Source organism: Arachis stenosperma, chromosome 6 (assembly GCF_014773155.1).
Source record: "Arachis stenosperma cultivar V10309 chromosome 6, arast.V10309.gnm1.PFL2, whole genome shotgun sequence".
Lineage (NCBI taxonomy): Eukaryota > Viridiplantae > Streptophyta > Magnoliopsida > Fabales > Fabaceae > Arachis > Arachis stenosperma.
Window position 1 is genome coordinate 23829396 of NC_080382.1, and position 13798 is coordinate 23843193.

Here is a 13798-nt window from a genome sequence, read left to right on the forward strand (position 1 = left end):
CACACATTCTTCAGTAACCTTACTCTTGTTCACCAACTCTGAGAAAGTCCTAATCTCCATTGGTCCCACTGAGCTGAAGATATTGCTCCAGAGTCTTCCTTCATACTTAATGCACTTTAATTTCTCATAGTCTCCTGGAGTTTCCTGACACATACGGGAAAACCTGAACAGCTCCTCAAACTTGTCAGTATACTCAGATACGGACATAGTACCCTGCTTCAGCTGCAGTAACTCGAGTTCCTTGGCCGTCCTGGCAAAAGTTGGAAAATACTTCTTATAGAACTCCTCCCGAAAAGCATCTCAGGTGATATAGTCATCACCCTGCTGCAGGAGACGTCGGACTCCTTGCCACCAATGCGATGCTTCTCTAGTGAGCAAATAGGTAGCAAACTCAACACATTGCCCTTCAGGTACCACCTGCTCCTGCAGTGCTCGCTCCATAGCCTGAAACTAGGTATAAGCTTTAGTCGGGCTAGTAGTTTCCTTAAACTTAGGTGGATTAACCTTCAAGAAGGTTGCCAATGTCATCGGGCCTTGAGCAGCTCCACCCCCGTCATTGCCATGGTTGTTCATTTGTTGCCCAAGAGCCTCAGCAGTGGCCTGCATAGTAGCAGCCATGTTCTCCAACGCCATCATAAAGTTCACCGGGTCATTTGGATTGATCCCCGGCCCCTGAGGATTAGTATGACCTCTCCCACGGCCTCTATCGCATTCACGAGGCGCCATCTGGTTCCTATACACACCAAACAATCGATATCAAGTTTATCAGTCTCAATATCAGAAGTTTAGTGCTTCAAAGTCCCAAATGCATGCTCATGAATGTTTATGTCAGTTATATCAAGTAGATATACTAATAGCACATAACACACATACAGAGAATGCACAGAAGCATAGTCAGTCTGTTTCTCAGGCTCTATAGGAACGAACTGCTCTGATACCATAATGTAACATCCTACCATACAGAGTCTTATGCTTAAGTCATAATTCAGAGATGGCAAGGTATTATGACCTCTAAAATAAAATTTAGCACGTATAACAGTGTGAAAAAATGATTATAACGCCTTTGAATAAAAAGGGGTAAAACAAAATCGTAACTCAAAAGCGCAACGCCCCGATTGAAAACGTAACGAATAAAGGATAAACTAACGTGATATTATATATATATAAAAGAGTGCCAAAAACAGGAATATCAAGACTAAAAATCCGGTTGTGAAGATAACCGGTCCGAGCATAGACATATATACATGTAAATATATAAAGCAAGAAACCCAAAGAAAATCCAAAGGGACAAAAATACAGAAGACCTATTCTCCAAACACCACCTCTAAGAGGAGACATCACAATTTGTATTATTTAGTGGAGATAAAAGTATCTAAACAAAACATATAAACCAAAATAGCGTTCCGAGAAACAAGGATCTTCGCTAATCCAGAAGACTCCAGCATGCTTCAGCGAGAAGATTCACGTCCTGCATATGAAAATCACAAAATCCGCATGGGTGAGAACCGGAGGTTCTCAGTATGGTAACAGTTCCCACATATCTAACACGTAATATCTTGGGAAAGCCAAAGGCAATCCTAGAACTTCCAACAGATAATTCAAAGCTTATAAATAGACTAAACCACAAATGGCAACTGACTAAAGATCTTCAGTCTAACTAATACTTCCCTTTCCAAATCCTTCATACCTCCCAACCACCAGCAGGAGTATAATATGGCAAACACAGTTATGTCAAACAAGAGATATACAAATAGGAGACAGATATGACATTTAGACAATTAGCAAGTAATATGCAGTCAATTAGGCAATCTCAATAATTCACATAATATGCATATGATGTATGCCTATCCTAATGGCTGATGAGTCTCATCTGTCGGTTATAAAGCCAACCCGACAAGTCCTGGTAGCTAACCATTGGACTGTCTCACTGTCATCCATCCCCAACTAGATATTATACTCAATATAATTCATAATTCATATCCAACACCCTCACTGGTGTATATTCACGGGGATGAGCTCATCCAGAACTTTCACAGTGTCCGGCCACACTTACGACATAGGGTCAGTAGAGTATCAAGTCTCCACCTGGAGCACGTGGTGGCTAGCCACTGCTTTTTCCCAAGGAAACTCGTGTCTCAGATAGTGGAAGTGCAACATTCACATTTCATTCAATAGCATATATGCATTTATACTCGACCATAATTCAATAATGGCTCCACCGTAACTCGGCAATAACTCAGCCATCCGGCTCATAATTCAATCCATAACCAGTCAATTTATTAACAAATACAGCCCATTGGCTCATGGCACATACAACACTTCCATTTCTATCCTCCGTATCTCATACAATCTTATTTGATCATCATCGATCATTATTTCTCCCCTTTCTTCATTCACAAGTTACCACATCCCTTAGCTCCTTTCTCATTGCTAGGCATATCATAATGATTTAAGTCATAAGGGGGTGAGATCGGAGGCTTAGAAGTATGAGATTTGGTTTTAAAACCTCAAAAATCAACTTTGGAGAGAAAATAGGGTCACGCGTGCGCGTTGCCCACGTGCACGCGTGAATGGAAAACCAGCCAAGTGACGCCTACGCATCAGCCACGCGTGCGTGTGGTTGCGGTTTGTGCCCCACGCACAAAACTGGCACAATTCTCGCACAACTCTTGGGAATTAAGCTGGGCAATTGGTACAGCGTATCGACGCGTACGCGTCGGCCACGCGCACGCGTGGATAGTGAAAATGACGCATATGCGTCCGTCACGCCTACGCGTGAGGGTGCATTCTGCCAAAAGTTTTACTAAGTTAAAAACTACAGAATTTACAGTTTCAAACCCCAATCTTCCGACGGATATAACTTCTTCGTTTCAAATCATTTTTCGCCCGTTCTTCGAACGGCATGAACATCCTAATCCAATTTCATTTCTAAACAAGTTTGGCACAAAATGGTTATCCGGAGTCCAAGTTATGCTCCATCAAAGTATGTTCAAAAATCATATTTTTCATACAAAACCTCAAAGTGCCATTTTCAAAACAAACCAATTTCAACCCTTTTCAAAATCAACCAAAACATACCAATTTTAACCTTTTTTGAAATCAACCTAAAACATACCAAAAATCAACCTCAAGCCTCCTCAACTCATACATTGACATTTTCATCAAATTCACAACCACCATCCCACCATTTTAACCCATCTCAATCAAATGGCTATATTACAAACACATTAACATGTCATACATCCTTCCTCATCCCAATTTCCAACAACACTATTTTCAATCAACCATCATTACACATAACAAATATCATACTCACGATTAACATGGTTTCACCTACAATTCAACCTCAATCAATCATTAAGCATATATCACAACATCCATATCTCTCATGCATCATACCATCAAGGCATCAATAATCATAATCACATACATGACCACATAATATATCTCAACCATTCAATAACATCAACAATTCAATGCCTATATTAGGGACTCTAGCCTAAGTCTTTACACCACATTACATTTTAGATATAGGAAACCGAGACCATACCTTAGCCGATTTTCCACGCTCAACCGGAGCACTTCCAAATCACTTGTCCACAAGCTCTCAAAGTCTCAACACCTCCAAGAACAGATTTTTAACACACCAAAACCCTTTTCCAAGCTTTCCAAAATCTCAATCAATCTTGAATATTCACATACACACCACCTAAGTCACAATTATCATACCCAAACACAACAACTCAATACCCAAACATCATAGAACAAAAAATTCCACTAGGGTTGAGAATCTTACCACACCTAAGATTCGAGAAGACAAGATTAATCTTCTCTTTCAAAGTTGGGTCCTATAACATCAAAGAGCCCAAAATCTCAACACTTTTCTCCATAAAATTCGAAATTAAGGGATGAAGAACTGAAATGAATTCGTGGCTTACCTCAAGAATAAAGTAGTGGGTTTTGTAGAGCTCTTCGCGGTGAACGCGTGGCCACAAACGGTGCGGCAATCAGAACTCTAGATCAAAAGTTATGGTGGTTTGAAGATCAACCAAGTGTTAGAACCTTGGAGAGTGTTCTTCCCCCATTCTTTGCAATTTTCAGCGTGTATGAGTGTGTAGAGAGGAGAGAGAATGCTGGTTTAGGGTTCTTTAGGTTTAGTTAGGTTGGGCCAAGGGCCCAATATGGGCCCGGTTAGCCCGATTTAGCCCGTTTGGTCCAGTCTTGGTCCGATTTCTATAAAATTTGTATCAAAATTTTTGTTTTAATCTCCTCTACCATATTAAGCCATAAAAATAATATTTTTGGCTTTCTAGAATAAATTCTCATTTATGGATTAATTAGCCATTAAATAACTGCATTTTACACTCTACTCAGCTAGGAGTGGGTATAGTTTGCTAGCCAAAAAAAATTTGACTGAAATGAGCATGATAATTGGTTGTGGATATGGAGACTACATATTCCAGAGAAGTAAAAGTTCTTGATTTGGCTCAGTCTTCATAATGCTATTTCTACGGCAGTTTTGTTTGGGTCGTGACTTAGCTTTATTTAGAACATGTCATCGGTATCAGAATGGTTCTGAATCCATTCTTCATTGTCTTCGGGAGTGCCCTAGTACCAAGGAGGTCTGGAACCTTTTAGGCCTGTATTCAGATAACTCAGATTTACGTTATTGGCTCTACAGAGGTGCAAGGAGTGGAGATGTTTTTCTTTTCTTTTCGACCATCTGGTGGATTTGGAGATGCAGGAATCATGACTTATTTAATATAGATGATTCTTGGGGTGCTATTAAAGTGGTGAGTTTGATTCGTAGTTCAGTAAGGGAGTTTCACAATATTTTTGCTATGCATCAATCTTTGTCTCCTCCTTCGCTTTGTTTGCATTGGGTTCCACCTCCAGTTCATTCTGTTAAATTGAATTGTGATGCTTGTTGTTTCGCTCCTTTTGGCAATGCTATTTTTGGTTGTATCATTCGCAATCCTGGTGGATGTTGGTTGAAAGGTTGCATTGGAAATATTGAAGTGTGCAGTGTTCTTTTTGCTGAATTGTATGCAATTTGGAGAGGTTTACTTCTTGCTTGGGAGAGTGAATTTTGTGAGATTATTTGTGAAACAGACTGTTTAGAAACTCTTTTCTTGGTAAACCAGAGAATGCTTGGTAAGGATATTTCGGAATGGGATTTGGCAAAGCATATACAGGAGGTTATGAATTGGAATTGGAGAGTTTCTATTCTTTTAATTTAGAGGAATACAAATAGTGTTGCAAATTGTATGGCTAAAGCAGCTGCTTCTGACACGGACATTCACTCGAATTGGAGCCAACCATGGAGTGAGCTTCAACATCTAATAGATTTAGATATGAACCTAGCCAATTAATTTAGTCTTGTCTCTATTTTTTTTCTTCTTTCTTTTCTATTTAGTCACAAAAAAAAGATTTATTTAATGACTTAGCATGTTACTACTCTATTGGCATAGAATATGAAATCTTTTCTATTTAAATTATATTTTAAATTTTTATGTATTCCCATACAACAAACAAAAGAGGTAAGTGAATATAGAAGAAGCAAATGTACTGACCACTGTTAACACGGTTACTTTTTTTTCTAACTACCCATTATTTAAAAATTTAAAATATAATTTAAATATACGTGATTCATTTGATGACTAGTTAATGCATGTCACTGCTCTATTAGCATGGAATATGAAATCTTTTCTATTTAAATTATATTTCAAATTTCTTATGTACTCACATATAACAAACGAAAGAAGTAAGTGAATATGAAAGAAGCAAACATGTTAATAATGGGTAGTTAGAAAAAAGGTGCACTTATGTGCTTTCTAAGTAAACGTGTTAATATATTTATTTTAAATAGACTGTCTATCTTCTCTATTATTTAAAATCGTTCATCTTTTCTATCATTTGAAACATTTTATTTTTAATAGTTTGGTCCGATTTAAATTATTAATATTTTTTTATTATTTTTAAAAAATATAGTTTTATATTTACAAATACATATATCTGGTTTACAGTATAAACAAGATATAAGAGGAATAGTTATTTCGATAAATATTTTTTAAATTATTTATTTTAGTAATTATTATAATTATTTTATTTATTAAATAAAAAATCCCACTGAAAGCTACTCGGTGGTTTATAACCGAAGCCCTTAGATACACCTAAGTAGTTCACATCACATGTATATGTATATACCTTCTGACGTTTTGGGAGAGAGAGTAGTCTATTAAATAAAATATTTTTTTATCTCACAAAGATATTGAATATAATGATTTTTTTTGCCATTAAGATTTTGAAAATGAATATGAAAATAAGTTAATATTACAAAAATTAGCGAATACAACCAACTATCATTAAGAATCAGATCTTTGGACAAAAAACAAGCAAAAGGTGAAATACCACAAAGAGAAAGAACATATCTATTAAAAAAGCTGTTTTTATAATTGGCATATGTAGGCCCTCTATAGCATTTGGTAACCATACATGAAGGAGAAATTGGACAGATTTAACTACGAAATCCCAAAATAACAATAGGGCACACAAAGTAACAAAATAAACATTAAGATAATTATTAAAAATCAAGTTAGCGAATATTTGAAACAAATCCCGAAATTCCAACCTACCCGTTATCCAATAAAGACCTAAGATACCTAATAATAAACCAAAATTTCCTAGACGATTAGTTACAAATGCCTTTTGACAAGCATTTACTATAATAGGACGTGTAAACCAAAAACCTATTAATAGATAAGAACACATTCCAACTAATTCCCAAAAAATATAAATTTGGATCAAATTTGAACTAGTAACTAATCCCAACATTGAAGTATTAAAAAAACTCATATAAGCAAAAAATCTCAAATATCCTTGATCGTGAGACATATAATTATCACTATAAATAAGAATCAAAATGCCAATAGTAGTGATTAATATTAACATAATAAGGGTAAGTAAATCGATCAAGTAACCAAATTCTAAAGAAAGATTATTATTTAGAGTCCAAGACTACACATATTGATAGATGAAACTCTTATTGTTATTTATTTGATCGATCGACAGCGCGACGGAAAAAAGCATAACTATATCTAACAATAAAATACTGAGAAAAATCCACCTACGTCAATTTTTCTAGAATTTTTGTTTTACTAACATTTTTTTTAAATATTTTTTTAAGTTTAAATTTTGTAAAACCGAATAAACAGGCTCATAGATAAAAGATGCTATAAATATTCCGAAAAAAGACAGACTCACCGAAAAAGTTGTATTTGTTAAAATTTCAAACCAATCAAAAGAATTTGAAAAATTTTGATGCAGCAGGTCTATAAAAGGGATTAACAATTTGGATAATATATCTAAATTTGTTCCTTCTTGGCTAAAAGAGATTCATATTACTCCAACTAACAAAGTAAATAATACTAATATAAACATAGAAAAAGGCATAGTATTGGTGGATTCATGAGGATAAAAAGGAGAACGCTTTTTGGTATCAAAATGAGTAGTATCAATAAGAAAACGTGCTATGCTTTTGACATTTTAATTAATTCTATGGAAATATGCCCTCTTGTTAAAAAAAAAGATATTTCTGGATGCAGGGGAGGGTGGGAGACCATCACCCCCTCTAAAATTTTAACTTTGATATTTTTTAAAAAAAGTTGTCCATATGAAAAAATAAGATAAATTACACAAATAAATTAATTAAGGATCCATATTGCACCAATGTTTTAAAATAAAATAGATTATATTTAAATTGTAAATTCTGCAAAATTAATAAATAATTAGCTAATAAATTAATAATTATTTAAAAAAATTAGAAAAGTTAAATTTTATAATTTAAAAAGGTAGAAATACTAAAATACGAATTTTGAGACTAATTTTAAAAGTTTTAACCTAAAACTGGGTCAACGAACCGAATCGATTGAATCGAATTCAAACCAAATCCAAGGCCAACCCATATAAGCCTTGCTTCGGCCTCCCTTCTCATTCATTAAAGCCATCCACGCTGAAAGAAGATAGGAGAAGGTTAAAAACCTAACCAAAATCCTTATTCCTCCAAAAATTGAATCGTCCTTAACTTTTTATCTGGAATACTGATTGACGAGCCATTAGCGATCATGTGTTCTGCTTGGAATTTTCTTCAATTTTATTCGAACAAAGTGCTAAAAAATTTGAATTTCTCACCAAATTATTTTCCTCCTCAATTTCGTGGATTTTGAGTTTGGGTATTGAGGAATTGAATGATTTTGACGGGTTAGGTAAACTCTAGTAGCGGGTAATCAGTGATTTTGTCCAATTGATCCGTAGGTAAGGTAAGAAACTGTTGAAACCTTGTGAATCATTGAATTAGTGAACCCTATGATGATTATAGTGATATTGTGTGAATTAAATTGTGTACTTATTGATTTGGAGTTCAATTTGGCGGTTTAGAACGAAATCTGGGTGATTAAGCTTGAGAAATTGACGTTTGGAAGCTTGGAGCTTGTGAAAAGAGAGGTTTTTGAGGTGTTCCGAGCTTAGGAAAAAATCGGCCAAGGTATGATTTTGGTTTCTTGTACTTAATGTTTAATGTCACGTGAAAACTTAGGTTAGAAGACCTTAAAGAAGGAATGGACCTAATGAATTAGTGATGGATTGTGTATATAGTATATGATGTGTGTATAAAGGATGAATGAAGTTTGTATGTGTTGGATTAAGATTTTGATGAGTATAAAATAATGATGATTATTGATATGTTGAAGATTGATGGTGAGTTTGTGAAATTGAATTGAATGGATTAGTTGAGAGATGTGTGATTCGATTTTGTAAATGGTTTGCTATTGGAGTAGGTTAATTTTTGAAAAAGATTTAATATTAAAATTGTTTGATTTTGAATAATTTAATACTGGAAATGATTTGAATGACCGAGAGGTGTTTGGTTTGGTGGTTGGGACCCTTGAAAGGTGGCAGAAGTTTGAGTTTTAGAGGAGATACTGTCGAAATTTTTATAAAAATTGGAGTTTTGATTTAAAGTGTTATTTTAAAAAGAAAAAGATTATTATATGGCTTATGTATTTTAGACTAATTTTTGGCCCTCTATCTCAAGATGTGACCGGACATTTTAACTCCTCGGCTTTCCCTATGGGCATGCGTATATACATGGAATATTATATTTGAGTTTGGAGTTTGACTCCATGGATATTATTTTTGAGCTTGGGATGCGTGCACAGAGGGACTGGCCAATTGTTAGCTACCAGGATATGCCGGGTTGGCGATATAACCGACAGATGAGACTCATCAGCCATAGGAAAGGCATACATCATATGCATTTGTTTGTTTTGCTTGAGTGTACATTGTTTTGGTTCACTTAACTGCTTAACTCTGCTTATCTACTACTTGTTCTACTTGCTGTAAATGCCCATCTATCTGTATTTTTCTTGCTTTAATTTTATATGTATATTTTCTGAGAGATCTCTCTTGGTAGAGGTGTAAGGGGAATTGTTCCACCGATGATTCGGAGGATTGGAAGAGACAGAAAGTGAAGTGTTAGGTTAAAGTTAGATTGAGAACTTGAACACCTTAGATAACTTACTTAATTTCTAGTTTAGTTGGATCTTTATGCTGAAATCTGAGTGTCGAAGTTCTATTAATGTCTCTGTCTTTCCCGAGACCTTTTATATTGACTATGTGGGAACCTTTACCATGTGGTGGACGAAATTGTGATCCATGCTCTTTGTACTTGTATGAAATTTAATAATTAGCTCTATTTGAATTCACAACTCCGTTCAACTAACCAGCAAGTGTACTGGGTCGTCCAAGTAATAAACCTTATGTGAGTAAGGGTCGATCCCACAGAGATTGTTGGTATGAAGCAAGCTATGGTCACCTTGTAAATCTCAGTTAGGCAGATTAAAGGATTATGGGTTTCGAAAATTAATAATAAATAGAAAATAAAATAAGATAGAAATACTTATGTAAATCAATAGTGGGAATTTCATATAGGCGTATGGAGATGCTGTGCTCCTCTTGAAACTCTACTTCACTACTCACTCTTCCAATCCTCCTTATTTCTTTCCATGGCAAGCTGTATGTAGGGCATCACCATCATCAATGGCTACTTTCAATCCTCTCGGGAAAATGGTCCTATGCGCTGTCACTGCACGGCTAATCGTCTGGAGGCATCACCCTTGTTGATAGCTACATCCCATCCTCTCAGTGAAAATGGTCAAAATGCTCTGTCACAGCACGGCTAATCATCTGTCAGTTCTCAATCAGGTTGGAATAGAATCCATTGATTCTTTTGCGTTTGTCACTAATGCCCAGCCTTCAGGAGTTTTAAACTCGTCACAGTCATTCAATACCGGAATCCTACTCGGAATACCACAGACAAGGTTAGACTTTCCGGATTCCCAGGATCCTACTCAGAATACCACAGACAAGGTTAGACTTTCCGGATCCTCATGAATGCTGCCATCTATCTAGCTTATACCACGAAGATTCTGTTGGGGAATCTAAGAGATATGCGCTCGGCCTAAGGTAGAACGGAAGTGGTTGTCAATCACGCGCGTTCATAGGTGAGAATGATGATGAGTGTCACGGATCATCACATTCATCAAAGTGTTGTGCAACGTAGATCTTGGAATAAGAATAAAAGAGAATTGAATGGAAAGTAATAATAATTGTATTGAAACTTGAGGTACAGCAGAGCTCCACACCCTTAATCTATGGTGTGTAGAAACTCCACCGTTGAAAATACATAAGTGAAAGGTTCAGGCATGGCCGAATGGCCAGCCCCCAAAACATGATCAATAGTCTCCTAAGATGAAGGATAAAACAAAACTGTGACCAAAGATGAAACGTGGTCAAAAGACGACTAATACACTAGTAAAAAGTCTTATTTATACTAAACTAGCTACAAGGGTTTACATGAGTAAGTAATTGATGCATAAATTCACTTCCGGGGCCCACTTGGTGTATGTTTGGGATGAGCTTGATCTATCCACGAGCTGAGGCTTTTCTTGGAGTTGAACTCCAAGTTATGACGTGTTTTGGGCGTTCAACTCCGGATCATGACGTTTTTCTGGCGTTTAACTCCAGACAGCAGCATGTACTTGGCGTTCAACGCCAAGTTACGTTGTCAATTTCCGAATAAAGTATGGACTATTATATATTGCTGGAAAGCTCTGGATGTCTACTTTCCAACGCCATTGAGAGCGCGCCAATTGGAGTTCTGTAGCTCTAGAAAATCCATTTCGAGTGCAGGGAGCTCTGAATCCAACAGCATCAGCAGTCCTTTTGTCAGCCTTTTTCAGAGTTTTGCTCAAGTCCCTCAATTTCAGCCAGAAATTACCTGAAATCACAGAAAAACACACAAACTCATAGTAAAGTCCAGAAATGTGAATTTAACATAAAAACTAATGAAAACATCCCTAAAAGTAGCTTGAACTTACTAAAAACTACCTAAAAACAATGCCAAAAAGCGTATAAATTATCCGCTCATCACAACACCAAACTTAAATTGTTGCTTGTCCCCAAGCAACTGAAAATTAAATAGGAGAAAAAGAAGAGAATATAATATAAATTCCAAAATATCAATGAATATTAATTATAATTAGATGAGCGGGACTTGTAGCTTTTTGCTTCTGAACAGTTTTGGCATCTCACTTTTTCCTTTGAAGTTCTGAATGATTGGCTTCTTTAGGAACTTAGAATTTTGGATGGTGTTATTGACTTTCCTAGTTAAGCATGTTGATTCTTGAACACAGCTACTTATGAGTCTTGGCTGTGTCCCTAAGCATTTTGTTTTCCAGTATTACCACCGGATATATAAATGCCACAGACACATAACTGGGTGAACCTTTTCAGATTGTGACTCAGCTTTGCTAAAGTCCCCAGTTAGAGGTGTCCAGAGCTCTTAAGCACACTCTTTTGCTTTGGATCATGATGAGCGGATAATTTATACCCTTTTTGGCATTGTTTTTAGTATGTTTTTGGTAGTTTTAGTTGAGTTCTTAGTATATTTTTATTAGTTTTTAGTTAAAATTCACTTTTCTGGACTTTACTATGAGTTTGTGTGTTTTTCTGTGATTTCAGGTATTTTCTGGCTGAAATTGAGGGATCTGAGCAAAAATCTGATTCAGAGACTGAAAAGGACTGCAGATGCTGTTGGATTTTGACCTCCCTGCACTCGAAGTAAATTTTCTGGAGCTACAGAAGCCCAATTGGCGCGCTCTCAACGGCGTTGGAAAGTAGACATCCTGGGCTTTCCAGCAATATATGATAGTCCATACTTTGCCTAAGATTTGATGGCCCAAACTGGCGTCCAAAGTCACCCTCAGAAATCCCAGCGTTAAACGCCGGAACTGGCACCAAAATGGGAGTTAAACGCCCAAACTGGCATAAAAGCTGGCGTTTAACTCCAAGAAGAGTCTCTACACGAAAATGCTTCAATGCTCAGCCCAAGCACACACCAAGTGGGCCCGGAAGTGGATTTTTATGTCATTTACTCATCTTTGTAATCCTTAGGCAACTAGTTCCCTATAAGTAGGACCTTTTACTATTGTATTAAAAATCATCTTCGGACATCTAGTTCTTAGATCATTTGAGGGCTGGCCTCACGGCCATGCCTAGACCTTGTTCTTATGTATTTTCAACGGTGGAGTTTCTACACACCATAGATTAAGGTGTGGAGCTCTGCTGTACCTCGAGTATTAATGCAATTACTATTGTTCTTCTATTCAATTCCGCTTGTTCTTTGTCCAAGATATCACTTGTTCTTCAACTTGATGAATGTGATGATCCGTGACACTCATCATCATTCTCACTTATGATCAAGGTGACTGACAACCACTTCTGTTCTACAAGCAACCAAGGCTCTAGTGTTTATCTCTTGGATTCTTTAACCGGAATCTTCGTGGTATAGGCGAGAACTGATGGCGGCATTCAAGAGAATCCGGAAGGTCTAACCTTGTCTGTGGTATTCTGAGTAGGATTCAATGATTGAATGACTGTGACGTGCTTCAAACTCCTAGCAGGCGGGGCGTTAGTGACAGACGCAAAAGAATCAATTGATTTTATTCCGGCCTGACCGAGAACCGACAGCTGATTAGCCATATGCTGTGACAGAGCATAGGAACATTTTCACTGAGAGGATGGGAGGTAGCCACTGACAACGGTGAAACCCTTGCATAAGCTTGCCATGGAAAGGAGTAAGAAGGATTGGATGAAGACAGTAGGAAAGCAGAGAGACGGAAGGGAAGGCATCTTCATTCACTTATCTGAAGCTCTCACCAATGATATACATAAGTATCTCTATCTTTATCTTTATGTTTTATTCATCATCTATACCCATTTGAGTCTGCCTGACTAAGATTTACAAGGTGACCATAGCTTGCTTCATACCAACAATCTCCGTGGGATCGACCCTTACTCACGTAAGGTATTACTTGGATGACCCAGTGCACTTGCTGGTTAGTTGTGCGAAGTTGTGTTTATGCCATGGTATTGAGCACCAAGTCTTTGGAGCCATTACTAGGGATTATTTGAGTTGTGAAAAGTAGTGATCACAATTTCGTGCACCAAGTTTTTGGCGCCGTTGCCGGGGATTGTTCGAGTATGGACAACTGACGGTTCATCTTGTTGCTTAGATTAGGTATTTTTCTTCAGAGTTCTTAAGAATGAATTCTAGTGTTTCAAGGTGATGTTCTTATCATCACCAAAGCTGATTGATCTTCATCAATTTAGCTCTTGAATGCAATGTTCTGCTGAAGCTTGGCTAGCCATGTCTAATTCCTTTAGACTAAAGCTTTAGACT